At 47.1% G+C, this 26,263-nt stretch overlaps 1 protein-coding gene across 2 annotated transcripts in view; it reads right to left on the bottom strand.

The window, feature by feature from the left end:
- The window catches only part of LOC105486807 (Ras and Rab interactor 2), a 255,269-nt gene extending 230,843 nt beyond the window's left edge, over window positions 1–24,426 (bottom strand). Inside the window, exon 1 of one of the 2 annotated variants that reach the window (XM_011749872.2) lies at window positions 24,120–24,426. The gene's annotated coding sequence lies outside the window, so the exon portion shown is untranslated. Of the gene's footprint in view, window positions 1–23,731; window positions 23,967–24,119 lie in introns of those variants that run through there. The other variant, XM_011749873.3, reaches the window with a different exon arrangement.
- Between the last annotated feature and the right edge of the window lie 1,837 nt (window positions 24,427–26,263).

Raw genomic sequence — 26,263 nt, 5'->3', positions numbered from 1 at the left:
TTCCCACTTGGCTTGGTCTACTTTAAGAGAAGCTCATTACACCCAGATCTCAGTGGGTAGCAGGACATGTGATATCTAAGCAGAGAATGGGACACCCTGGTCCCTTGTGATTGTATTTTTAAAGAGGCACTGCTTCTTCAAAACATATCAATTTGTGACCACTATCGGAAGCTGTCTTCACAAACAACCCTAGGTCATGATTATTTCCTTGCTATTTTAATGCTTTCCTTTTAACTGAATTCTAGGCCTATGCAGCCTTAAAATTATATAGCTACCTTCATGATAAGTGAAATTTCTCAAGGAATATCTTCCACATTAAGAATTCATGCTCTGAATCACATTACACTCTGGCCCAAGAGCTGAGTCAATGAGGCATTGGTGTTTTGTATTTTTGTTTCTGTATTTTTCTGAATGGTTCAAATCATAGACAATGAGTAGATATTGTCTTTATAATCAGAAATAAAAGCTATTATCTGTTAATGAGGTGCTCGCGGAAAGAAAATGATTCAACTATTACAGAAGCCATAACATCGCTTCTTTAGGGCAAACACCCCAACCTCCAGAAATAGGCTGGTTTTGCTATGCTTCGACAAACCAAAGATTTCATGTATTCTTTCCCTGGAGGCACAAAACATGCTGGTACCAATAAAAACCACATCCATCACACTAACTCGAGCTTTGTAAGCAATACATGGTATACTTTTGAAAGCCACGGCACGACTAGATTGTCTAACCACTGAAAGTCTTATTTTAGAAAATCTCAAAGTGTTCAAGTAAGAAAAATACTAATACTTGTTTTTGCAGGGCTTGGGTCTGGGGACATTTATCTGAGGCTCACTACTTGGCTGCAATTTGACAAGCATGGCCAGAATGAATCAGTTTTTCATCCTGGGAGTCAACATGGATCCTGGAATTTGGACACACTTTCTTATTCAAATTCCAGCTTCCACATTCTCTTACCTTGGTATCCTAAGCAAATTAGTTATACCCCACTGAGGTGCAGTTCTAGTGACCCGTGCCCTGAGGACTGTGCTGTAAGAATGAGTTGAGATGATCTCTCTGGAATATCCAGCCCAGGGCCTGGCCCAGAGAAGAGCACTTAGCTCAGCACCTGTGCATGGTAGCACTCAATAAACATTAACGATATTATCAATAATTAGGAGGATTTTTAAAAATCTGTGCTTTGAATGCCTGTTATCACCTTGACACACAGGATACAGCATTTGCTATGTAAAACTGGCAGGATTTAGGTTAGAATTGAGCCAGAAGTCAAACACCCTTCAATTCTCTCACTGAGACACCTTTCTGAGCTGGACCTGGAATTGCAAGAATATGGCTCAGTCTCCTTTTTACAGATTTGTGATGATCCAAGAGGATGAATCCTCCCGTCACTACCATTATTGCTCTCGCTGGATCACCCAGATGGCCTTATTTTCTCTTTTAAGTTACTTGTAATTTCCTTATGGACATTTCTGCCTTTTGACTTAGTGGTGTTCTTAGTCCAAACTCTACTCTGTATCAGGACCCAGATGCTCCGATGCTGGTTTTCGGCTGTGAGGAAATGGAGAGGGGGAACCCCAGGAGTTGTAGCAGTTGGAGGGCTGGGAGTACAGTCCCAGGCACTAACAAGGCAACTCAGGTGGTGTCTCTGGGCCTTGGTTTCCTTCTTTGTACCCCACAGGGCCCTCCGAGGTCCCAGAAGTTCCCTAACTTCAGAATAGATGTCCTTCCTCCAAATGTCCCCAGCTCACCGTCCCATTAGTTGGTATGGCCCAGTTCCTGGCCCCAAAGAAGCTCAGGGTTTTCCCTACCCGGCGTCTGCTCCAAGCTTAGAATTAGCCCGTGTTTGGGATGTGTCATGGAAAGTCTATGTTGGGCTTTGCAGTCAGCACTTCTAGTTCCAAACCCTGGCTCTGGCACTACTTATTAGGTTTGTGACTTGGGACCAGTTCTCTTCTCAGAGCCTTTGTTTGCCCATCTGTAAAGTGGGGATCAAGGCACTCACCCCACAAAACTGTGAGTACCCTAAAGTGGATAAAGTTCCCACCACAGTGCCTCACACACAACTAACAGTCCCAAAATAATAAATGCTCTAAGTACAAGGACTTGGGCACGTAATTTGACATTTCCAGGATTTAGCATCTCCTTCTGTAAAAGTGGGTGATATGATTCAGTGATTTTTAGGGTCTTTTGTTATCTCAAATTCTGAGTCTATGTAAATGCTCATGCAACTGGAATTCGCCATCTTGTCTGAACCCTTAACACTACTGCTTCTGTGGCACCTGGCAGGGAGCCTTATGCATGCAGGCAATTTATAAATGCCCGGGGCAACGCCCTCTGCATTTCTAAAGTTACCTCTTCTGTATCAGGGGACTTTGTTTTTCCTTCCCAAGCAAATGAAAAATATATTCAGGTGGACCCCAAACAAAGGCATGCTTTTCTCCTCCTTTGAAAATACAGCTTCTGTAGCATTGTTTGCCTTTTTAGGAATTTCTTTGGATTTGGAACACACCGGTAAGACTGTGGATTGTAGCATGTGTTGATTGTAATCACACATCCAAAGCCTCCCCAAATTCAATTACATTTTGGTGGCTCCTAAAAAAGTGACATTTGACTTTTAAAAATGGCAAAATTAAAAAACCAGGAAGGCCACAGAACCAGCCTTTGCTCCACACCAGTGTTCTGCGTGTTTATTCACAGCATTTCACAATTCGTCTGGAACGAAAACTAAACCAGAGAAATTAAAAATTCCATTTGAATAGAAAATCCCCTGTTTATCGTAAGGAAGATCTCTTCTCAGCCAGAAATGAACACAAACCAATATAAGAAAAATCATGGTGAATGTCTCTGCTCTGCAGAAAGACAGCCCCCGTTTACTTGAGGAATTAGTTTTAAATGGTCATTTCCTGGAACCATGAGGCGACACAGAGGTCAGGTCTAATCAACAATTTATAAAAGCCTATTAAATCCCATGGGTCAGTTTTATAGTAACTGGAGTGCGGAATTTTAATCTCCTGGCATGGAGGGGAAATGTGGAAGAATGCAGAGCTGAAGTTCTGAAACAGCATCTTTCTTTGCAAGATACACTGGGGCTACCCCACCCTAGGCTTCTCAACAGGTGGGACCCTGCTCCAAAGGCCCCAGTGGGGCAGATGAGCTTGAAGCAGAAGGGGCCTGGTGGGGTGAAGAGGGAAAGAGATTCAGGCACTTGGAGCCTCGTCCCCTGAGATTTCTAGGGGTTCCACCTGTGCCCTTCCCTGTGTTCTTTGGCCCTGAGCACACAGTTCTTCTAAACCTCCCACATTTAAAAAGACCGACACTCTACCATGAATGATGGAAGGAGAAGCCAGGATAAAACAATTGCCTCCGGGATGGACCCACCCCGAACACCTCCTCCTTCCTCCCTCACTCCTTTTCCTAGTTTATCTGTCAATGAAAAGAGTCCAACTCTGTAAAACATCTGAAGAGATTTATTCTGAGCCAAATATGAGTGATCAGTGGCCTGAGACAGAGCCCAAGGAGATCCTGAGAACATGTGCCCAAGGTGGTCAGGCTACGGCTTGGTTTTATACATTCTAGAGGGACATAAGACATCAATACATGTAAGACATAATCAATACATGTAAGATGTACATTGGTTTTGTCTGGAAAGGCAGGAAAATTGGAAGGGAGGGGGCTTTCAGGTTGTGGGCAGATTGGAAGATTTTTTTCTTTCTTTCTTTTTTTTTTTTTTTTTGAGAAGGGGCCTCGCTCTGACGCCTAGGCTGGAGTGCAGTGGCGTGATCTCAGCTCACTGCAGCCTCTGCCTCCTGGGTTCAAGCAATTCTCCCACCTCAGGCTCCCGAGTAGTTGGGACTATAGGCACCCGCCCCCATGCCCAGCTAATTTTTGCATTTTTAGTAGAGATGGGGTTTCACCATGTTGGCCAGGCTAGTCTCGAACTCCTGACCTCAGGTGATCCATCTGCCTTAGCCTCCCAAAGTGCTAGGATTACAGGCGAGAGCCACAGTGCCTGGCCACATTCAAAGATTTTCTGATTGGCAATTGGTTGCAAGAGTTATTATCTAAAGACCTGGAATCAATAAGGGGTTGTGGAGAGTAAAGTTTTGTCATGCAAATAAAACCTCCAGGTAGCAAGCTTCAGAGAGAAGAGATTGTAAATGTTTCTCATCAGACTTAAAGAATCTGTTCTTTCAGTCTTAAGGTTTCTGTGTTGATGTTAATGTTGGTCAGCTGTGCCTGAATTCCAACAGGGAGGAGGGTATAATGAGGCATGTCCGACTCCCACTTCCCATCATGGCCTGAGCTAGTTTTTCTGGTTAACTTTGGAATGCCTTTGGCCAAGGGGAGGGGTCCATCAGTTGGTTGGGGGACTTAGAATTTTATTTTTGGTTTACATACCAAGGAAATGAGAAGAAGTTAACGGTTGACTTTAGGGCACATAAAAGATTGAGGCCAGAGAACCCCTGGGTAAGTCTTTAATAAGCTATACACGTCACAAAAATATTTGTTAGGAGTAGTATTTCTATTTCAGAAGGAAACTGTAAAACCAGATTGCCTGGGTATTTTTCTGCAGTTTCAGTCGGAGCGAAGCTGGAGGCTCTGACCGCCTGTGGAGGGTGAGGCTCCGGACTGCAGTTGAGTCCTACACTCAGCTAAGCAATGGAAGGCCCCGAGGTGGACATGCTTCTTAGGCTGTTGGCTTCAGGAGAAGCAGTACAGCTTGGCACTTAGGAGTCTGGGCTCTGTCAATGGACAGAGCTGGTCCAAGACCTGTTCTACCACTGATTAACATGAACTTGAGCAAATGCTTGTGTTCTCTAAGCCTCTGTTTTTCCAGTGTAAAATGGGTAAGAATACTCATCTTCAAGACCAGTGTAAGTATACAATAAATAGCACATGGACTGTGGCAAGTATATGAGTGACACACATGTACTTAATAAATCTTAGGTTCATTACTGAGCTCACCTCTCAGCAGTCTACCTAGTCTCTTGTTGAAATCAGGTGGTGTCCTCAGCCCCAAATTGGAAGGGCAGGCATACCTCCACCAGTCAGAAACCTACTGCAGTAGAGGGAGCCAGATGCTAACATCCAAAATACCGATTTCAATGGGGGCTCCATCTGCAGGGAAGACATGCAATTTAGCAAAATGAACCAGTAGTCAATCCTTGCACTTGCCACATTTTCACAGACTTCGGAGGCCATAGTTAGCAACATAAGATTTTGTACTTATTGCCATCCTGTTACACGAGTTAATCCTAGGATAACATTTCCATATCCTTTTCTTAGACAATTTTATCCTCTTTAGGCTCTCTATATACTGAAAACTACTGACAATGCATTTGTAGCCCAAAGCTCTCCTTCAAGCTCCAGACTCCCAGATCTTTAATACCTCCTTGGATTTTCACAGGCTCATCAAACTTAACACATACAAAGTGGAACTCTGTATTGCTTTGGCTTCTTTTCCTCCCAGATTGATCATCTCCTTAAATAATGCCTCCATGAATGTGGGTGGTCAGTAATGGGCCATCCTTGACTCTTCTGCTCTCCTCACATCTAATTCATCACAGCTTTGCTGGGTCATTCTCCAAATTTTGCCTCCAATTCTTTCCTGGAGCCCAGGACCAGTCTCGGAATGATCACAGTCTTCCGCCATCTGGTCTCACTGAGGCCACTCTTGCTCCACTGAAATGCTGTCTGTGATCAGCAGTCAGCGTGAACTTTGTAACACCAAATCCTATGACATCATCCTATTCACAAGAAAGAACAATGGCTTGGAATGGGACAATGGCCACAGAGATTCAGGGAAGTACAAAAGCGGGTACCCTGCCTGTTCAATGCCTGACAACATAATTGGTACTCAATAGTGATCTGATGAGCAAATGCATGGATCCCACTCCCTTGTGTCCTTTTTCTACAATATGAATGATTTTCTCAAGGCCTTTTCAATTCCTTTACATGCCACAGTGGCAGAAGACAAGGGAGACTCATGGCTTTTTCTGACTAAAGATTCTCTTGGAAATCCTCTCTGCAATCTCTGGCTCTTAATCTTTTTTCCGCTTCTTCTCTAGTTGCAAAAATATTGCTTTTATAATATGCTACTTTAAGAAAAATACAACGTACCCAGTCCACATTCCTATCTGACTTCCTTTGGAGAAATCAATGAGAGTTGGGTTGTGTCAAGTTCTTTACGCAACCTCATCATCCTGTTCTCTTCAGCAATCCCAGTGCTCTCTCCTGATTCAGTGAACTGGTACTTGGCTGCTTGGGGGTAAGAGGGGAGATATATTCATATTTATGTCATTTTAGATGCATCATGTAAATTGAGTTCAGAAACCTAAGCTCTGTCTTTAAAAATTCCCTGTGAGATAAAAAAGAGGAGCCTATAAAGGCCTCCACCCCCTGCCTATGCTAGCTGGTTGACAGCCCATAAACACGGTTGTTCCATGGGACAGAAGCTCCAAGGTCATGGAACTGGGTGCTGGTCAGGGGCAAATCAAGGGCACGATGGTGAATTTTATATGAAGCTAAACTTATTTCTTTTATTTTTATGATACATATATAATATTTTATAATATTTATCATCTAGTGCATCGTATTACTTTATTTTTATTATCACAATCCATGATGTGATTTTAATAGTGATTGTAATCAGAATCACTGTATTATCAGGCATTTTGAAATTGTACTGCACATCTCCCAAATATAGTCATTTGGCCTCTCATGCACCTCGGCCAGCAGGAAGGAGAAGTTGCAGTTCATTAAGCATCAACACCTCCAAAGAGATGTACTTGGCACCCAGCAGTACCATCAAGAGATCACAGAAACCAGCCAGAAATCATAGACAGCACGCCACCAAACCAAAGTTCTGGAACACCCACCTCACTTGGCCCTCTCTTTAAGCCTTCAGCTCCCATTCTCTGCTTTCACCCACCTCAGAAGGTGCTAAGGCCTCCCCAACAACAGCAAAACAAGGCAAGGAGGCAACTTATACCTGGCCCTTTGACCTGTAATAAATATTTACTGCTGAGAATGCCTGACTCTGTTTTCTGATTGCATGCACTGGTCACACTTCCTGGATATTTGATCAGTTTCTAATTTTACACCTAGTTACAGGTTGAATTGTGTCCCCGCAAAGAGATATGTTGGCGTTCTCACCCCAGTAGCATTGGATATTACCTTATTTGGAAATAGGGTCTATGCAGATTTAACTAAGTTAGATGAGGTCATCAGATGAGACCCAATCAAACAGGAAAGGGGAAACCTGGAGGACCATGTGAGGACACTCTGGGAGAATGTTGTGTGAGCATGGAGGACTGGCGGGATGCATCTACAAGCTAAGGTATGCTTGAGGCTTCCAGAAGCCGGGAGAGAGGCCTGGAACAGCTCCTTCCCTATCACCTTCAGAGGGAGCACAACCTTGCCGACACCTTGATTTCAGACTTCTGGCCTCCAGAACTGTGAGACAATAAATTTCTGTTGTTTCAAGCCACCTTGTTTGTGGTGGTTTGTTACAGCAACCCTAGAATATTAATGCATGCCTGTATTTCTACACAGATACATTCTGAGGTTATTACAATCATTGCTACAAGTATAGGTCCTGGTGTTTGACAGACCAGGAGTGAATTGTGGCTCCCCACTTTCAAGCTTTGTGACTACAGACAAATCACTCCATCTCTCCGTGCCTCAGTTTCTATAATTTGGGGAAAAAAAAAAAGCATAAAACGACTTCATGCGTACCACGGCGGTGACGCACGAAGTGATCATCTCACAGGCTGGTCAGGGTTCTGAGATGAGGCCAGCCCACGTGAAGTCCTGAACAGAGGTCTGGCTCAGGCAGTGCCGGGACCCTTGTAGCTGCTGGAATTATTCCTTGGGATCTTGGAGTGCTTGGCAGTGGAAGCTCGTGTCTCTTGTGACATGAAACCCAAGATCAGCATGGTTCCAGGGCTGGCTTCGTGACACCCAAACTGTTCAGTCACACAGGGCCCTGCATTTAGAAGGGCCCCACCCTTGGTTTAATGTCAGATGCTGCTAGAAAATCACATCATATGGGGATCAAAGACTGACCACTGGATTTAAAAACGAGGGAGTCATCGGTGACCTTGGCAAAATCAGTTCCGGGGCAGTATCCTGGCTAGAGTGGTACAACAGAAGAAGCGAAGGAAGGGACCTGGGGACAGTGAGCACCGACGCGCTCATAAAGAGTTTTATGTAGAATGAAAGCTGAGAAAAGAGGTGGGAGCTGGAAGTAAATGTGGAGTCAAGAGAAGGTTCTCTAAAGATGAGCCATACTACAGTATGAATGCACCTGGATGGAAATGACCCAGGAGACAGGGTGAGAAACTGGTGACCCAGCAAAGAGCGGGACAATTGCTGCTGTAATGCCCTTGAGTATCTGAGAGAAGCCTGGGTGGACTGCGTACCCGAGAGCGCGCATCTGTTCTATCCACGGAAGGCTGGGTGGACTGCATTACCCGAGAGCGCGCATCTGTTCTATCTACGGAAGCCTGGGTGGACTGCGTACCTGAGAGCGCGCATCTCTTCTATCCACGGAAGCCTGGGTGGACTGCATTACCTGAGAGCGCGCATCTGTTCTATCTACGGAAGCCTGGGTGGACTGCGTACCTGAGAGCGCGCATCTCTTCTATCCACGGAAGCCTGGGTGGACTGCATTACCTGAGAGTGCGCATCTGTTCTATCCACGGAAGCAGGAGGGAGCTGGAGCCTATGGTCGGCATGCAGGTGGCTTGGTAGTGTTTGGGAGGGTTTTGGGAGTTCTGGAAGTTCTGCGGATTAGTTCTAGTTTCTGTGCAACAGAGCAAGATCCTGTCTCAAAAAAACGAGGAGAGCAGGAGGAGGCAGGAGGCTTGAGAAGGGAGGGACAGAGTGGAATAATCATCCAGGGCATGTTTTTTTCAGAGCCCATTAGTGGGTTGTGAAAGCAATTTAGAAAAGCTGCTGTCAGAGCATTTTAATGAAATGAAAGAGGATAGGATCAGAGAGAAGAAAAAAGGAAATACCAAAGTAGTAAGTGTTAGTTCCCCGAACTCTCCTTCACTCCTACACATATAAAAATGTAATTTTAAAAAACAAGTGTGTCGAAGATGGAGCTGAAGAAGTGTGTGGATGGACCAAGAAAAGGGAGCTGGACCCCTCGAGACCGACAGCTGTGAATCCCTTAAGGAGGCTGTGGTCTTCCTGGCCGTGTCCGTCTGCCTGGTGCAGGCACAGCCCAGGGCAAGTGTGCTTCAGCAGGGGTTGGGGTTGAGCCCAGGGAGTGCCCTGAGAGAGACCAGGCAAGAGAATTGAGGAATACGCAAAGGAGGTGTTATGTGTTATATTATGAAACATATACCTGGTCTTTAACCCTGTTGCCTGCCATACAACTCCAAAAATCCTTAGACTCTCCAAAGATGTTTCTGCATGCTAATGAGTGGATTGACAGATGGCAGTCCCTGGTTACGGGAAAGACCAAGGCCGGATTAGAGGACTGGGACTTTGAGCCACTGTCTCACTTGCAGGGACGGGAGAGGGACTGAAGGTTAGGTTGATCACCAATGGCCAATGGTTTGACCAAGCAGACCTTGGTAATGAAGCTACCACAAACACGCCAAAGGCCTGTGTTCAGAAAGCTTCTTGGAAGCTGGCCTCCCCCTATGCTTCTCTTCATCTGTATCTTTTGCAATGTCCTTTACAATAATCCAGTAAATATTTATATTTCCTTGAGCTCTGTGAGCTACTCTAGCAAATTAATTGAACTTGAAGAAGGGGCTGGGGGAACCCCGGCTTGATGCCGGTCGGTCAGCAGATCTGGAGGCCGGGACTTGTGGGAAGGTCGGGGCAGGGCGGGGCAGGGCGGGGCGGGGGGGGGGGCAGTCTCGCGAGACTCAGCCCTCGCCCTGTGGGAATTGAGCTGGAGGATGCACAGCTGGTGTCGACTGCTTGGTGTGTGGGGAAAACCCCCACACATTTGGTCACAGAAGTCTTCCATGTTGATGATTATTGCGAGAGCAGAGGAAAAACACGTTTTTGTTTTGTTTTTCACGTACAGGTTATACGTGAAAACATGGAATTCTTGCTGGGAAGGAGGCAGCAGGAGATAGAAGAGGGACAGAGGCCAGGGGCAGAGCTATGGGTTGCAGGACTTGGTGGTGACTGAGCGGAAACAGCTCCGCAGGGAAAACAAAATTTCACATTTCCTCCTCCAGACAGAGGGCAGGGGAATTGTGTCCCCTTAGAAACACTCATTTGCAGAGAGGTTCTGTTAAATGGCTGATCGGGAAATGCTTTAAGGGTCAGAGGGCTTTCTCCTTGCCTCTGCACTGGGCTTTTCACATGTCATGTAAACAATTTTGAAGTCAAATGGTATCATAGCTGGGTCAATTTCTCCAGCACTCACCCAGCATTGTTTTCCTCAAAGGCAGTTCTGTTAAATTAAATAATCCTTCCTTCAGCTCAGTCAACCTTCAACAGCTATTTTGCTAAATTTATTACTTTTTATCTTTGCTTCAGGAATGATATTTATTTTATAAAAGCATCATAATCCTTGTGAAATATGAAGTCTTGGTTCTTATGCCAGGCTCTTTTTGTCTCTCTAAAAAACTTGAGCATAGCTTTCTCTGGAGCCTTTTATACCTTCATTACACCATCTTCCATGAGAAATAGAAATAATTCCTCAGAATGTTAAAGACCAACTACAACCAAGAGGTTTAAATGGGCTTATAGGAAAGTGTAGCTAAAATATTCACTTTTTCTTTTCTGCTGTTCATTTTCTTTTGCTCTTAGGGTTGATAACTTTTTCTCTTACAATAATTATTGTTATCGTTTATTGATTTTTTTTTTTTTTTTTTTGACGGAGAGTCTCACTCTGTTGCCCAGGCTGGAGTGCAGTGGCATGATCTCGGCTCACTGCAAGCTCCTTCTCCTGGGTTCACGCCATTCTCCTGCTTCAGCCTCCCAAGCAGCTGGGACTACAGGCACCTGCCACCATGCCCGGCTGAATTTTTGTACTTTTTAGTAGAGTGGGGGTTTCACCGTGTTGGCCAGGATGGTCTTGATCTCCTGATCTCATGATCCACCCGCCTCCGCCTCCCAAAGTGCTGGGATTACAAGCATGAGCCACTGCGCCCGGCCTATGGTTTATTGATTCTTAAGCTAAATGAAATATACCTTAGTAAAAAACTTTTAAAAGAGGTTGATTTCTACCTTATATCAGCAGTTCAAATTAGACCTTATCATGATCTACCTCCTGAGGTCTTGAAACACAGTATTTAAAGTATCTGATTCCATATGGCCCTGTCATGTTATTCTGCTTTCTCAGCCATTACTCCAGCTGTTACATGCTCAGAATAGCAGACACACGGAATTCTTACTAGTGGTTTGTCACTGGTAGGTGCTTCATGTTAAATTGCAGCCGCCTGGTAACAACAAAGTGCTTCATCTCTGAAATCTCTTGTGATTTGCTAGCTTGAAGTAATTTACATATCCAACCCTGTTACACTTCACTGGCAGGGCCTGTGCAACCTACCAGAGATGGAGGGGCAATGATGATGACGACAGCACAGAAAGGATGGAGGTGGGAAGGTGCCTATGCATTCAGATACTCATGTGTATTTGAGTAAGGATTTGACAAACTACTAGCCTGGGTGGTGACGGTATGCGCTTCTGTGCCCTGACCTGGTTAGGAGATTCTTCTTCATATCTTCACATTCTCTGGTCTCCTAGACCCAAAGCTCTCAGTGTCCTCTATCCTACTCATTACTTACCCTTTAAGGAACTCAGAGCCAATAATAATAGAAACAGAAAGCTGGCTGGGTGCAGTGGCTCATGCCTATAATCCCAGCACTTTGGGAGGCCAAGAGGGGTGGATCACCTGAGGTCAGGAGTTCGAGACCAGCCTGGCCAACATGGTGAAACCCTGTCTCTACTAAAAATACAAAAATTAGCTGGGTGTGTTGGCGGGCACCTGTAATCCCAGCTACTCAGGAGGCTGAGGCAGGAGAATCACTTGAACCCAAGAGGCAGAGGTTGCGGTGAGCCGAGAGTGCGCCATTGCACTCCAGCCTGGGTGACAGAGCAAGACTCAGTCTCAAAAAAAAAAAAGAAAAAAAAAGAAAAAAGGAACAGAAAGCAAACTATTTCCAAAAAGGATATATATATATATATATATATGTATCTTGTAATTATATTGAATATTTCCAATAAGGTCTAAAGGCATAAAAGTCAGCACCAGAAGTGTGAGAAATAAGCACGTATAGGACAGGTGGTTTCTGGTGGGTCAGCATAACCTCTGAGGGGCCAGTAAGCCACACTTGGCATCATGCTGTGTAATGTTAGTAAAACACTCCTGCTCCTCATACGATCAGGAGGTCACAAGAAATGACAATGAATTATTCATAACAATCCACCCTGTCTGCCTGTGTGAGAATAAGAACAGGTATCCCAGTCTGGCAAATGCTGCCAACGCCCTGTCCCTGTGCCTTCAGAGTCCTAAACCATTTTCATTCACATTTGCGCTCCACAGCCAGCACCTGGGTCTCTGTCAGAGGACAGCTCTCTATGGGACTTGCTTTGCCTGCCTGCAGAGAGAGCTGGAAGCACTTAGGGCAACCCTTAGTCTAACTGATGCAGGGGTATAGCGTCTCCAGTAAGCTGGCCTCCAATCTGGCTACTCTTGTGGGGTCCACAGTGTCTACAGAGCGTTCCCGTTTGCACCGCTGCTCAGCTTCCTTGCTTTCTGGCCCCCTTTCCCCTCTCTCCTCTTTTCCTGTGAATATTTCTTCATCCATTTTCCATGAATCCTCACCTCAGGGTCTGCTTCTAGGGAACCTGGTCTGAGACCTTCCCTCATCTCCTGTTATAGACAAGGAGCCTGAGATTCTATTTAGATCAAAACGTAGGGAACAAGACCAGACAGAACCTAAGCATTTGTTTGTGGACTATACTGTTTCCCTCACGGACTTTCTCCATCATGACACACAGTCTGGATCATTGGGACGTGACGCTCTCCTAAGTTGTCCTCCACTTGTCCCACAGTTACAGTTCTTGCCTGCCTCCCCGGACTGAAGCCCTCAGAGGGTCTGGGTCACATCCTCCGTCTCTCTCCATGTTTCGCAGGAGGCTTGCATTGATTTTTTTTTTTTTCTTTTGAGACAGAGTTTTGCTCTGTTGCCCATGCTGGAGTGCAATGGTACGATCTCGGCTCACTGCAACCTCCGCCTCCCAGGTTCAAGTGATTTTCCTAACTTAGCCTCCTGAGTAGCTGGGATTACAGGTGCCCACCACCACGCCCAACTAATTTTTGTATTTTTAGTACAGATGGGGTTTTACCATGTTGGCCAGGCCAGTCTTGAACTCCTGATCTCAAGTGATCCACCCCCCTTGGCCCCGCAGAGTGTTGGGATTACAGGTGTGAGCCACTGCATCTGGCCAGGAGCTTCGCATTCTAAGTGGTGCCATAATGAACTCGTGGGAGCTCAGAAAACAATACCCCAAAATGAGGGCGTCAGAAGCAAAAGTCATTCTCTGACCTTCTGCCCTCTGGTCTGTCAGCCACATCCTCCCTGAGGCTAGCCAGAGAAACTAGAATTCTCCTTCAAAGTGGGTCATAGGACCCATAACCTCTTTTCCCCAGAGCCAGCCACAAAACCTAAACGTACTGCTGTAACTTTCCCTCCACCATTCTGTGTAAAAACTGGCCATAAAGAAACTGTCTGACCTGCTGTGACTAACTGTAGGTCATGAGCGTATTCCAGAGAGGGTCTGGCTCCATACCTGGAAGAAAGGAATCTGCTCAGAGAGACCAGGAGGAATCTAGACAGACAGACCTTGCTGGGTCTCCCCAAGCAGTCTGTTCACACTCAATCAGACTCTCTTTGTCCAATCACATTTCTACATGGCTGTCCATATTTGTTGAACCTAAACATAAACACAACTTCCCCTGTATTTTTGGGTCTTCATTCTGAAGGCTCCTCTGTATACACTTTAAGTAAATCTGTATGCCTTTTCCCCAGTTAACCTGCCTTTTCTGAGTTGATTTTACAGCAAACCTTCAGCAGGTGAAGGAGAACTTTTCCCTTGGCCCCTACAAACTACACGTTCCTTCCCTAGGTGTTCCAAGCCTCTCTTGTTTCTCACTCTTTTCTTTTCTTTTCTTTTCTTTTTTTTTTCCTGAGATGGAGTCTCATGCTTTTGCCCAGGCTGGAGTGCAGTGGCATGATCTCAGTTCATTGCAACCTCCACCTCCTGGGTTCAAGCAATTCTCCTGCCTCAACCTCCCAAGTAGCAGGGATTACAGGTGTGTGCCACGACGCCCAGCTAATTTTTGCATTTTTAGTAGAGATGGGGTTTCACCATATTGGCCAGGGTGGTTTCGAACTCGTGACCTCAAGTGATTCGCCTGCCTCAGCCTCCCAAAGTGCTGGGATTACAGGTGTGAGCCACCACACCCAGCTTATTTCTCACTCTTTGCACTTACCACTCCTGCCTGGAACCCACGTGTTACTAGTTAACACTGATGATTCCATCCACCATAGCTTAGACATCCCTTCCATTGTGAATCCTTTTCTGATGCCCAGGAAAGGATGAAGTACCCCTTCTGTATGCAACCACATTGTCCTTGAATAGAAAGCGGCCTGGGAACCAACCTTGAATCTGCCCTTTCCTAGCCCCATTCTTTGAAATTACTCTACCTCTGATCCCAAGGTCCCATGGAAGCACAGTTTAAAACAGGGAGATTGCCTGAACCAACACTAAAGTGTAGTAGGTTATTTGTATTATTTAGATCATATATGTAGTCTAAGGTCATCCTGTAAATGGTTTAGGGAAAGACATTAGCTACAAATATTAGGGAAAACGGGGGTATGAGATGTGCCCAGAGAAAGTGTTTGTCATAGGGAACACACACCATCTGTTAAGGCAGGAATCCCGGAATACAGAGAGGATGGGTGGGTTCCCCGTGACAGATGGCCAGGAGCGGGCTCCCACCATGGGGGAGGGACAGGGAGCTGTCTGACTGTCACTTCATACATCAGACCTCACCCGACTGAGGGGATAAGAAGCTTTGAAGAAGCCACCCTAATAAAGCACCTTCGTCAACCTAGGAGGACCATTCTCCCCATCTGTGCCTAGTCCGTCCCACTGGCTGTCCCTCCTTCCCTCCCTCCCTCTGTAGGCTCCTTTGCTCAAAAGCCATGAAACCTTCCAAAGGGTCTTGCCATCCATGAGGATGAAGTCTCCTTCCTTCAGCAACATTAGTCTAGCAGAGAGCCAGAGGAATCTCCTAAACCCACCCCATCCCACCCCCAAGGTCCCTGTGCTTACTTCATAAAAGGAAGAGGGATAAATACCTTTTCTTTTTTGAGACAGAGTCTCGCTCTGTCGCCCAGGCTGGAGTGCAGTGGCCAGATCTCAGCTCACTGCAAGCTCCACCTCCCGGGTTCACGCCATTCTCCTGCCTCAGCCTCCCGAGTAGCTGAGACTACAGGCGCCCGCCACCTCGCCTGGCTAGTTTTTTGTATTTTTTAGTAGAGACGGGGTTTCACCGTGTTAGCCAGGATGGTCTCTATCTCCTGACCTCGTGATCCGCCTGTCTCGGCCTCCCAAAGTGCTGGGATTACAGGCTTGAGCCACCGCGCCCGGCTGATAAATACCTTTTCTAAAAAGACAAGAGCCTCCGACTTTGTGGGATCCCTGAATTGTCAAGGAGAAAAACCATTGCAAAGGACAGCAACAAAGCACTTGAATTAGGGGTTTTCCAATTCAAACTCAACACAAATATGTCTGTCTCTCGAGTCAAGCACTGACCACACTGTCCTGCCCTTCCCAGTCTAAGTATCCCCTGCTAGGCTGCGAGGTCCCTTAGGCCTGGAATCTTAAAGGAGCGTCTGCACACATGAGTGCAAATGAATCTTTGGGCCAGCCAAGATCCCACACCTCCCAGCAGAGCTGAAACCAGAAGCTGGTCTTGTCCAATCTGGGTTTGTGCCTTCCTCACCAGCCACCCCAGGGATCAGTGTGCTCATGTGGCCTGAACACATACAATCAATGCCCACTGGCTCTAATTCAGTGTCATGGTTTCCCGGAAAAAGAGGATCCTAAACTTTCTTTCTGGTCTTCGCAAATTAGGCTTAATATAATTCCAAACAAATACGCCGGAATACAATTTCACTGGAAGAATTAATGAGTGAATTTGCCAAAAAAATTTGGGGGTGGGGGAGAAGATAAAAGCATAGAAAGTGGCCGGGCACGGTGGCTCGCGCCTGTAATCCCAGCACTTTGGGAGGCTGAGGCAGGCGGATCACTTTAGGTCAGGAGTTTGAGACCAGCCTGGCCAACATGGTGAAACCCCGTCTCTACTAAAAATACAACCTGGTAGGCAGAGGTTGCAGTGAGCTGAGATCATGCCACTGCACTTCTGCCTGGGCAACAGAGCAAGACTCTGTCAAAAAAAAAAAAAAAAAAAAAAAGAAACACAGAAAAAAAAGGGCAGAGAGTGAAGTGGGACTTGCCCTTCCTAGTATACTTTGTTTGTATTATGGAGCTGGGGAAAGGCAGGTTTATTCACCAAATGATGCCAGACCTGGGGGAAAACTATGGGGAGAAAAGAATAAACTTTTGTTCCTACTTTATAAACCACTTACCAAATGATCCCAAATGAATTTAAGTAGTAATCTAAAAAACTGAAAGCAGAAACATTAGAAGAAAATATAAAAGGCTAGGTAATGGATTGAGGAAGTGGAAAGGTTTTCTATGCAGAGGGGCCATTAAGGAAATTTTAAGAAAAAGCACAAACATTTGATGATGCAAAAGGTTAAAGATTTTGTATAACAAAATGTATATCACTGAAGCGATAAACATTCAGCACTTAAACAAAGTCTGGACAGCAAGACGATGAGCGTTTAGGTTCCACGTCCCTTATCCGGACACGGGTGTGCTGAAGTCAGACATACCGGGACTGCTAGGTCCTGCACAGACAAGGTGGCTGGTCTCAGCACTCAACTCCTGGTGTGGGATCCTGGCTCACTTTCCGAGACTCAAAGGTTTCCATGCAATCTGACTAGTGCAGCTGCCTTCAGTTACCACACAGGACAGACATCTGCCTCCATTCATGTTTTAAAAGTATTCTTATAATCAAGCCATAGTTAAAATGCAATGGGGGAGTTCAGTATTTGGGAAAAATCTGTAACAATTTCTTAACAACTAAAGTTCATCCAGCTAACTATTTAAACTAGCTATTTTTTAAATTTTGAATTCCTGATCTACCAAATAAAATCAGATGCATAAAAAACCAAAAGTCTCTTTATCCAATTTATTGGATTAAATTACTTAAAAAAAAAAAAGACTTCACTCATTAAAAATACAAATGTTTCCAAATTTGCTTTTTAAAATGACTCAGATTTTGAGAATTTGAAGCAAGTGGGGGATTATGTATTAATACTCCATGTACTATCACTTGGCCAGATGGCATCATCAAATAAAAATGAGATATACACTCATAGTAGGAATTAGGACACCTCCCAGATCCGTTTCTCATTTGGGTACTATAAAACCCAGCAATGTCTTTTAAATCACTCTTAGGATGATTTTTAAAACAAACCAGCATACCTTTATAGCCTTTCCTACATCAAACTGAATCAGGGGCTCTCCATCACGGACCATCAAGTTTTGGGGTAATTCAAAGTTAGTAATGGAGGTTCTTACAACCAAAGATTTTTGACCAGAATAAGATATCTCACACAGGCTGGAATGCCCATAGCCTTAAAAAAATCCAATTTTATTTTCTTAGACTCTTTTACAAAATGGGTGTGTTTAAACTTTCACCTAACCATTAGTGAGTTTAAAAACCATTTCTGCTACAAAAAAACAGTGTCATTTAATCATTCATTCATTCACTCATTCATTATGTGATTATGCTCTTGAGTGGTTTTGCTAGTGGCTGTGTTAACTTGTGTGGTTCTATTCACACTTTCAGCTGACATTCCACACTTCTCTGTGCTGATATACATATGTATTTTTTTATTTTTATTTTTATTTTTTATATTTTGAGACAGAGTCTCTGTTGCCCAGGCTGGAGTGCAATGGAGTGATCTTGGCTCACTGCAACCTCCGCCTCCTGGGTTCAGGGGATTCTCCTGCCTTAGCCTCTGAAGTAGCGAGGACTACAGGGGACTGCCACCAGGTCCAGCTAATTTTTTTGGTATTTTTAGTAGAGACGGGGTTTCACCATATTGGTCAGGCTGGCCCTGAACTCCTAACCTCAAGTGACCTGCCTGCCTCAGTCTCCCATAATGCTAGGATTACAGGCATAAGCCACTGCACCTGGCCAGGACTTTAAAACTCAACAGGTTAAAGATCACACTTAGGCCTGTGCACAGTGGCTCACGCCTGTAATCGCTGCATTTTGGGAGGCTGAGGCAGGCGGATCACCTGAGGTCAGGAGTTTGAGACCAGCCTGGCCAACATGATGAAACCCCGTCTCTACTAAAAATACAAAAAATTAGCCAGGTGTGGTGGCGGGCACCTGTAATCCCAGCTACTAAGGAGGCTAAGGCAGGAGAATCACTTGAACCGGGGAGGCGGAGGTTGCAGTGAGCCGAGATCACACCCCTGCACTCCAGCCTGGGCAATAAGAGCGAAACTCTGTCTCAAAATAAATAAATAAATAAATCACACTCAGTATTTCCTCCCTACCTTCTCCCTTGTTTGCACAGCACGATGATATGTGCATGCTCACACACACACACTTGAACTCCATGGCTTGCCTAATGACTCATCAGCCTTCTAGTCTCTTCTTCAACTCCCCTTGTCACTCCCCATCGCGCCCCATCTGATAGGTCCATTTTTCTCAAAACACTCCTTCCCTTGACTTCTGTGACACCACCCTGTTTAATACATATCTCTAAATGAGACTTTTTACTTTTTGTGCTTTGGAAAAATCTACGAAACAAATCTTGAGATACATTTGCTCAGCATTGGAGACCTAGAAATGTCTGCAGATGAATGTTAAATTTGCACAGCCATGCCTCTTTGATCACTTTCCAAAGCCTCCTCCATTAGCCCACAATACTCCTTTGACTCCCTGAAATTCTAACTCCAACTTCCCCACTTCATCTCCTTAATTGCAATAACGCCTCAATAGCTGAGGTTACTGGTCCGTGGAAGGTGCTCTAACAGTAGATTGAAGGCAAACTCTAATTTAAAAATACCTCATTTCAAACAGTGGGTGTTTGCGAAAGGGGGCTGCAGCTCTTATGAGGAGGGATTGCTATTAGCAGGCTCTGTTCCAGGTCTGAGACACCCAGAGAATGACGGTTGCTATCTTTTCATAAGTAAATGTCCACACGCACTTAGACACCCTAGAGAATTCACTTGGCCAGCACCCAGGGAGAGAGGAAGTGAGAGAACTGAAAATTCACTGAGCAGGAGTACTTTCTCACTCAATGGATGTAACTAGCCAAGAGGAAATAGTGATCTCAGGACAAGAACCCTGAAGTTACCACCCCATCTACAGAGCTGTGTGTGAGGACATTCTCAGAGTTGGGAAGGCTGGTTGAGATCTGAAGGCTTCTGGGCAGCAAAAAGGCAGTGCTCTCCAGAGGCTGGGGTTCCCTCAGATCATATCTGATCAAACCCAAAGAACCTACTCATATTAATCGGATGCAGGGAAGCTATTTGAGTTAATTGGATACATAGATCAACAATCCACTCTAAATTTACAAAGGTGGATTATTATGCTTTTCTAGTGTCCAGAATACACATTTTTGCTATCCAAAATACCACATATTACTTGGAGTCAACATTCCTTGGAAGCTGACCCGGACATTAGAAGATTCTGGGAGAACTGAACAATTCCCAAGGTGAATTTCTTGGAACAATGGATCCAGAAGATGCTTCATGAGAAAGAGTGTTCTGTGGCCAAAGAAAGTTGGCAAGCGGCCGGGCGCGGTGGCTCACGCCTGTAATCCCAGCACTTTGGGAGGCCGAGGCGGGCGGATCACAAGGTCAGGAGATCGAGACCACGGTGAAACCCCGTCTCTACTAAAAATTACAAAAAATTAGCTGGGCGCGGTTGTGGGCGCCTGTAGTCCCAGCTACTCGGGAGGCTGAGGCAGGAGAATGGCGTGAACCCGGGAGGCGGAGCTTGCAGTGAGCCGAGATCGCTCCACTGCACTCCAGCCTGGGCTGGGCGACAGAGCGAGACTCCGTCTCAAAAAAAAAAAAAAAAAAAAAAAAAAAAAAAAAAAAAAAAAAGAAAGTTGGCAAGCATCCCATACTGTGGTGTCATTCTAGAGAGTCCCAATATATGGTATAATAATAAAGACTCCTTAAAGTCCTGCCATAAAAATCAGATTAACATTAGCATTTCCCTAACATATTTTATCACTGTAACTCATTAGTGATTGTTTAGCAAGACTGCATCCTAAAACACAACTCGGTGAATCCTGCTCTGTACACACACCGCATGGAGCGTGCCTCTGGGCAGGTCCGCTGTGCTGCGGCAGAATGACAGACTACTTTTAGGCCCCCATTTCCTCACCTACAAAATGCAATGAATACTACTGTTGTGGGAATGGCTGAGATACTATCTGTAAAGCCATTTTATAATGTGCTACAAAAATGTTATCTGCTTTCTTCAGAGGCATTACAGTCCCGAGGGTGCACTTCTTGCTGTGCAACTCCTCCAAATGCCTTGACAAAGGGATACTTTTGCTCATTCATTCATTCATTCAACACCCCCTCCTCTACTGGTAGGTCTTAAGGGCTATGGCCTGGTTTTCAACCCCAGGAGGCTTACAGACAGTGGGCAAGTGAGGTCCACTGCATTGCTTTAAGTGATACACACACACACACACACACGGAATTCTGGTGGTGGTGAGGGGGTGTCTTACCAGGGAAAGCAGGATGGGGTCAGGGAAATCTTTCTTGCTGAAACTATCAGGATTCTTGAAGGATCATTAGGAAGGTTGGATGTACAAGGGGAGTTGGGCACAAGGTCAAAACACTGTAACACGGAGAGTATGTGAAGAATGGGCCTCCCATTAATGGGTCACATGAGCATGGACCTCCCAGGGTAGCATACCCTGTGTTTCATCTGTGATACCTGATTCATCTGTGTCCTCCAAGCAGAGGAAGAGGATTTAGCTAAGCGAGGAGGTTCTTTCTGGAAAGTGGAAGTCCTGAAGTGGGTAGTGGCCCTTGACTTTGGATAAGGTATGTGGCAGGGCACCTTGGGTGGGGATAAGAGTGCTGCTGTGAAGTTAACTTTAAATAAGCACATGCCCCCAGCACTTTGGGAGGCCGAGCCGGGCGGATCACGAGGTCAGGAGATTGAGACCATCCTGGCTAACACGGTGAAACCCTGTCTCTACTAAAAAAAAAAAAACAAAAAAACAAAAAAACTAGCCGGGCGAGGTGGCGGGCGCCTGTAGTCTCAGCTACTCGGGAGGCTGAGGCAGGAGAATGGCGTGAACCCGGGAGGCGGAGCTTGCAGTGAGCTGAGATCCGGCCACTGCACTCCAGCCTGGGCGACAGAGCAAGACTCCCTCTCAAAAAAAAAAAAAAAAAAAAAAAAAAAGAAGCACATGCTATAGCCATCCTGGGAGTCAAGCTCCTTCCCACCTGCCCTACACTAGAGGTCAAGTGTGGGCTATTTCCGTTTCCTCCTCTGCTCTGATGAACTGTCTGAAGGAGAATGTTTCCAGACAAGAGACGTCTTGATAGCAGATTGGTTTTCCCCATGTCTCCAGCCTCCAACTATTGAAAGTCTCCAAACCCAAAAGCTCCTGTCAACAGCCTTCTTCCCAAGTTTCAAAAGCAAGGGTGCTTCGCTGTCCCAGGACCCTACCAATCCCTAGCTTGTGATGCTCCCTCCAGAGGTGCCAAAGCATGGGAGTGCACACTGTGGGTATTCCAGAGGCAATATTAGAACCTGAGGCAAAAAGGAAAATTAGCACCTCTATATCCACGTATGACAACATCCTCCCGGATTTGAATTAGGTAAAAAGTTCATAAAAGCTCTGCAGTCAGTGAACATGACTACATCTGAAGCCAGAGTTGCTCAATCTGTTGCATGCCACTGTCAACTCTCAAACCACCAGCCAAGGGAACAGACAAATGGGGAGGCTGGGGAGGGAGACTGGATATGATGTTCCCATTGAACAATAAAGCAGTGTTTTTTGTTTTGTTTTGTTTTGTTTTGTTTTAGAGAGAGAGTTTCACTCTGTCACCCAGGCTGAGTGGAGTCGCACAATGTCGGCTCGCTGCAACCTCTGCCTCCTGGGTTCAAATGATTCTCCTACCTCAGCCTCCCGAGTAGCTGGGACCACAGGCACGTGTCACCATACCCAGCTAATTTTTGTATTTTTAGTAGAGATGGAGTTTCACCATGTTGGCCAGGCTGGTCTTGAACTACTGACCTCAAGTGATCTGCCCACCTCAGCCTCCCTAAGTGCTGGGATTACAGGCGTGAGCCACTGCACCCGGCCTATGAAGCAGGGTTCTAACAACACCCACCTTTATTTAAAATGTTGATTTTTGCTTATCATGGATTTTTTACATTCAATTTGGTTGTGTTAAAAAGATCGTATTAAAATACTATTTATCTTAATGATGGAGTGCTGCCCTGTGTGTTTCTTTTTTCCCAGTAAACCCTTTGCACTCCTAGCAAGTGTTTCTTTTTGCTTCGGTATTTACAGTCCTTTTGGTCGAAGAGTACTCTGATGTTTCCTTACTGATGACACCGTGTTCCTAAGAAACCCCAATGTGCCCAAAACCGCGCAAGGAAGTGCGGCTACGCTGCGGAATTAGGAAAACTCCAGGGATTTGAGAGCTCTGAGAAGAGAGGCGCCTCTCAGGGCCCAGGGGACCGATCTTGCCCTGTATTTCTTGGCAACATATCACAGGCTTTAAAGCTGAACTTCTGCAAATCCTGCTGTCCCCGCTCCGTCGAGGGGCGCGCCACCGCCGGTGGGTGGACGCGGAGCCCGTGGGAGCCCAGGCCAAGGGTGGAGGCCAAGCCCAGAAGGGGGCGGGGAGGCCTCAAAGTGGGAAAGTGGCCCCATCCCTTCCCGGCAGGAATCCGGGGCTCCTCCTCCGCCCGCTGTGCAGCCATCAATCACCGCAACAGCCCAAGTGCCCCCTGCCCGGACACAACACAACAACCCTCCTGCTTTTCCACCCGGGGGAGGAAATCTCCGGTCGGAGCATCTGCCCCGCACACTGGCTGGACGCACCAGTGGGGTCCGCGCTGGAGATCAAAGCTGTGCGACACCGGGTCTAGCCCGCGCGCTCAGGCGCAGGGAGCACTTGATACCCCACAGGCAGCCCTGCAGGTAGAACTCCACAAAGGTCCCTACCAAACTCCGTCCCTTGCACACGCACGCACACCCGCACCTCAAGCCATAGTGCCCTCCAGCTGCCCCTCACCCCAGCCCCGCACAGGTCAGCTGAGGACACCCGGTGACCCTGCCGGGACCAGCGGCCACCTCGCGCTCCGGAATGTCACCCTGCCCCCTTGTCCCCACTCTCTGATCCCCCTCCCTGCTTCCACCCCCACGATCCCCGAGGACGCGCTCTGGCTATCTTCCCCAAGTCCCCTCCCGAGTGGGGAGAGGGTGCGCGCAGCAGCACCCGAGTCTGGAACCCCAGAGAGCCCCGCCCGTGCCCGGAGCCTCTCCGGGTTCTGGGTGCGGGCACAGGGGGTGGGGTCTCGGCTGCCACCGCCCCTTACCTCGCGCGGGCCCTCCCCGCAGGTCCCGGAGGCGGGGGCGACCGGTGGCCCCAAAGATGAGCGCGGGGCTGGGTTTCACCGCCCGGGAGGAGCAAGAGGAGGAGGAGGAAGAGGAGGAAGGGGGAGAAAGGAGGGGAGGGGAGGGGAGAGGAGAGGTAAAAGGAGGAGGGGAGGGAAGGGCTTTGTGTTTGCCTCGGGCCGTCCCTCGGCAGTAGGGAGCCATCCCCCTCCCCCAGCCACCTTCCAGAGCTCGCAGAGGGGATGGGGCGGGGGTGATCGGATCGGAGGCAGCGACCAAGGCGCCTGCGCGACCCCAGGTCCGGCCCATCCCTCCACTCCCTCGTACCGCAAGCCCCCGCCCCTCCTGACAACCACCCGCTACGCTTACCGGTTACAAGGAACCCAGGCTGCAACCAGGAAAAACTGCCATCAGAAAGTTTATCTAAGCCGGAGCAAAGTTGGCTGGACCGGCCCCTGACCCGCCTGGACGCCGCCGCCCCCGTCTTCTGCGCTCCCCGGCCAGGCGAGGACCAGAGTTTTGTTGTCGGAGATTTCTTGCCTTTCTTGTTTTAGCACAAACGCGCACGCACCCCTTTCCCATAACGAGCCCCTCCGCCCAACTACAGATCCCGGGATCTGTCGCTGGGGCTGGAAAGGCCCCACTCCAGAGGCCTGAGCTGGCTGCGCCTCTTGATCCCGGGGCAGGTTCTCCAGGGTTGGACACGCTCTGGACGCCTGGGCGGGTTGTTTTGCTTCGGCCTCGCTGGCCGGGGGCCCGCCCACCCCGCCTGGAACGCGGTTTGGATCGGTGCTGGGAGCCCTCTGTAACCCCACAGAAGGCCTCGCAGGCAGGCGGGGACGCGAGACCCGCGGGGCCGGTTCCCCGCCAGCATCCAGCCCTTTCGGAATCAGGCACGTCCCTGGTGATTCGCTGGGTTTTCCCACCTCCCACGAGGACCTCACCTTTGGGAATTAATTGCTGACAGTGTTAGAGTTACAAAGTAGTCAGTGTCACAGAGGGAACCTACGGTGTCAGAGAGACAGTTGTTACGGGCAGAAACAGAAGAGCGAAGCGGAAAGAAAACAAACCTTATTTCTGTTCTTGTTCCACTTCAGACAGTAGCAGAGGAGACTTGGATGTCATTGGTGTTGCTTTTCGTGATTCCTGCCTTCTAAAATCCCAAGACTTATTTATCATTTAGCATCAGCTCAGATCCCGGGAAAACAGCCCCCCGCACTTCTGTTTCTGCTCCAAGACACCCATTAAATAAATAATTGAACACCTGCTGGTGCCAGGAAGTTCTAATGCTTGGGATGTGTCGGTGAACAAAGCGAAAGTCTCCCTCACCTGGGGGAGCTGAAGTCCTGTGGGGAAGAGGTGGGAGACAGAGGGTAAACCATGGCCACCCCTAAGTCAATTATTTGGGGTGTTGGAAGAAGTCGGTGTCAGGCAAAACAAGAAAAAGAATATGGGGGCCCAGAGTGCTTGTGTCAGGAGCAGGTCACAGAATTAAATAGGTCACCGGTGTGGTCAGGGTGGTCCTCGGGGAAGGTGGGATTTGAGCCTTAAGGGTTTGAGCAGAGGATGACCTGATCTGTTATTGCTGAGAACTCAGTCTGATGCTGTTTGGAGAGCCCACTGTGCAGGTAGAGGTGGAAATAAGCCAGGAGGCGATTGAAATAGTTCACGCTAGAGATGGTGGCTGGTAGCAGGCTCAGAGCAGGGGTGGTGGAGAGAGCTAGTTGGATTCTTATTTATTTTGAAGGTCGAGCTGACAGCAATTCCTAAGAGGTTGGATACATGGGCAAAAGGGAAAGGTGGACAGAAAGGTAGACCTGGCCCCATGTCCCTCTCTCTTCTCTTCCTTTTTCAGCCGCAGAGTAACCCAGTTTTATAGACAAAGGGTGCCAGGTAAATGCTGAAGACACCTGACCTCTGCTCCTTTCTTCCTGTCCAGTTTTCCTTTCTCCCCTTCTACCCACTCTCTTGAAAACATCCTTCCTCTGCCCACATTGCACCATGGATGGTCCCAGAGGCTCAGTCTCTTCCAGAACTTGGGGGCCATTTTGCTCTGCCCTTCCCCAGAAAAACATCTTTTACTGTAGAAATGAATTTGGGGGTTATTTATTCAAAACGATTTATTGAGTACCTACTATGTGCCAAGCACTGTCATAGGCACTGGAGCTACAGCAGTGAACTAAACAGAAAAATCCCCGTGTTCTCTGCGAACTCACAATCTAATGCGGAGGGAGAGACAATAAACCAGACAAACAAGGTGAATGTGTAGTATTCAAGCCATAGAGAAAAGCTAAACCAGGAAGAGGAAGAGAGAGTGCTGGGGAGGCTGCACTGTAAAACAGCCACTCATCAAAGAAAACCGTGAGGATACATGGACTTACCTCATTTTTGACAGACTTGACCTCCCATCCCAGGGTCCCAAGAGACTTGAGTGGCTGCTTCAGTCAGCTGCAGAGAGCACAAGTGCTCGTGGGGCACTTTTGCAAGCTTGGGGACCGGCTAGCCAAGAAAAT

The sequence above is a fragment of the Macaca nemestrina genome, chromosome 15 (genome assembly GCF_043159975.1).
Source record: "Macaca nemestrina isolate mMacNem1 chromosome 15, mMacNem.hap1, whole genome shotgun sequence".
In the NCBI taxonomy this organism is placed as follows: Eukaryota; Metazoa; Chordata; class Mammalia; order Primates; family Cercopithecidae; genus Macaca; species Macaca nemestrina.
This window is presented reverse-complemented; position numbering and strand designations above follow the sequence as displayed.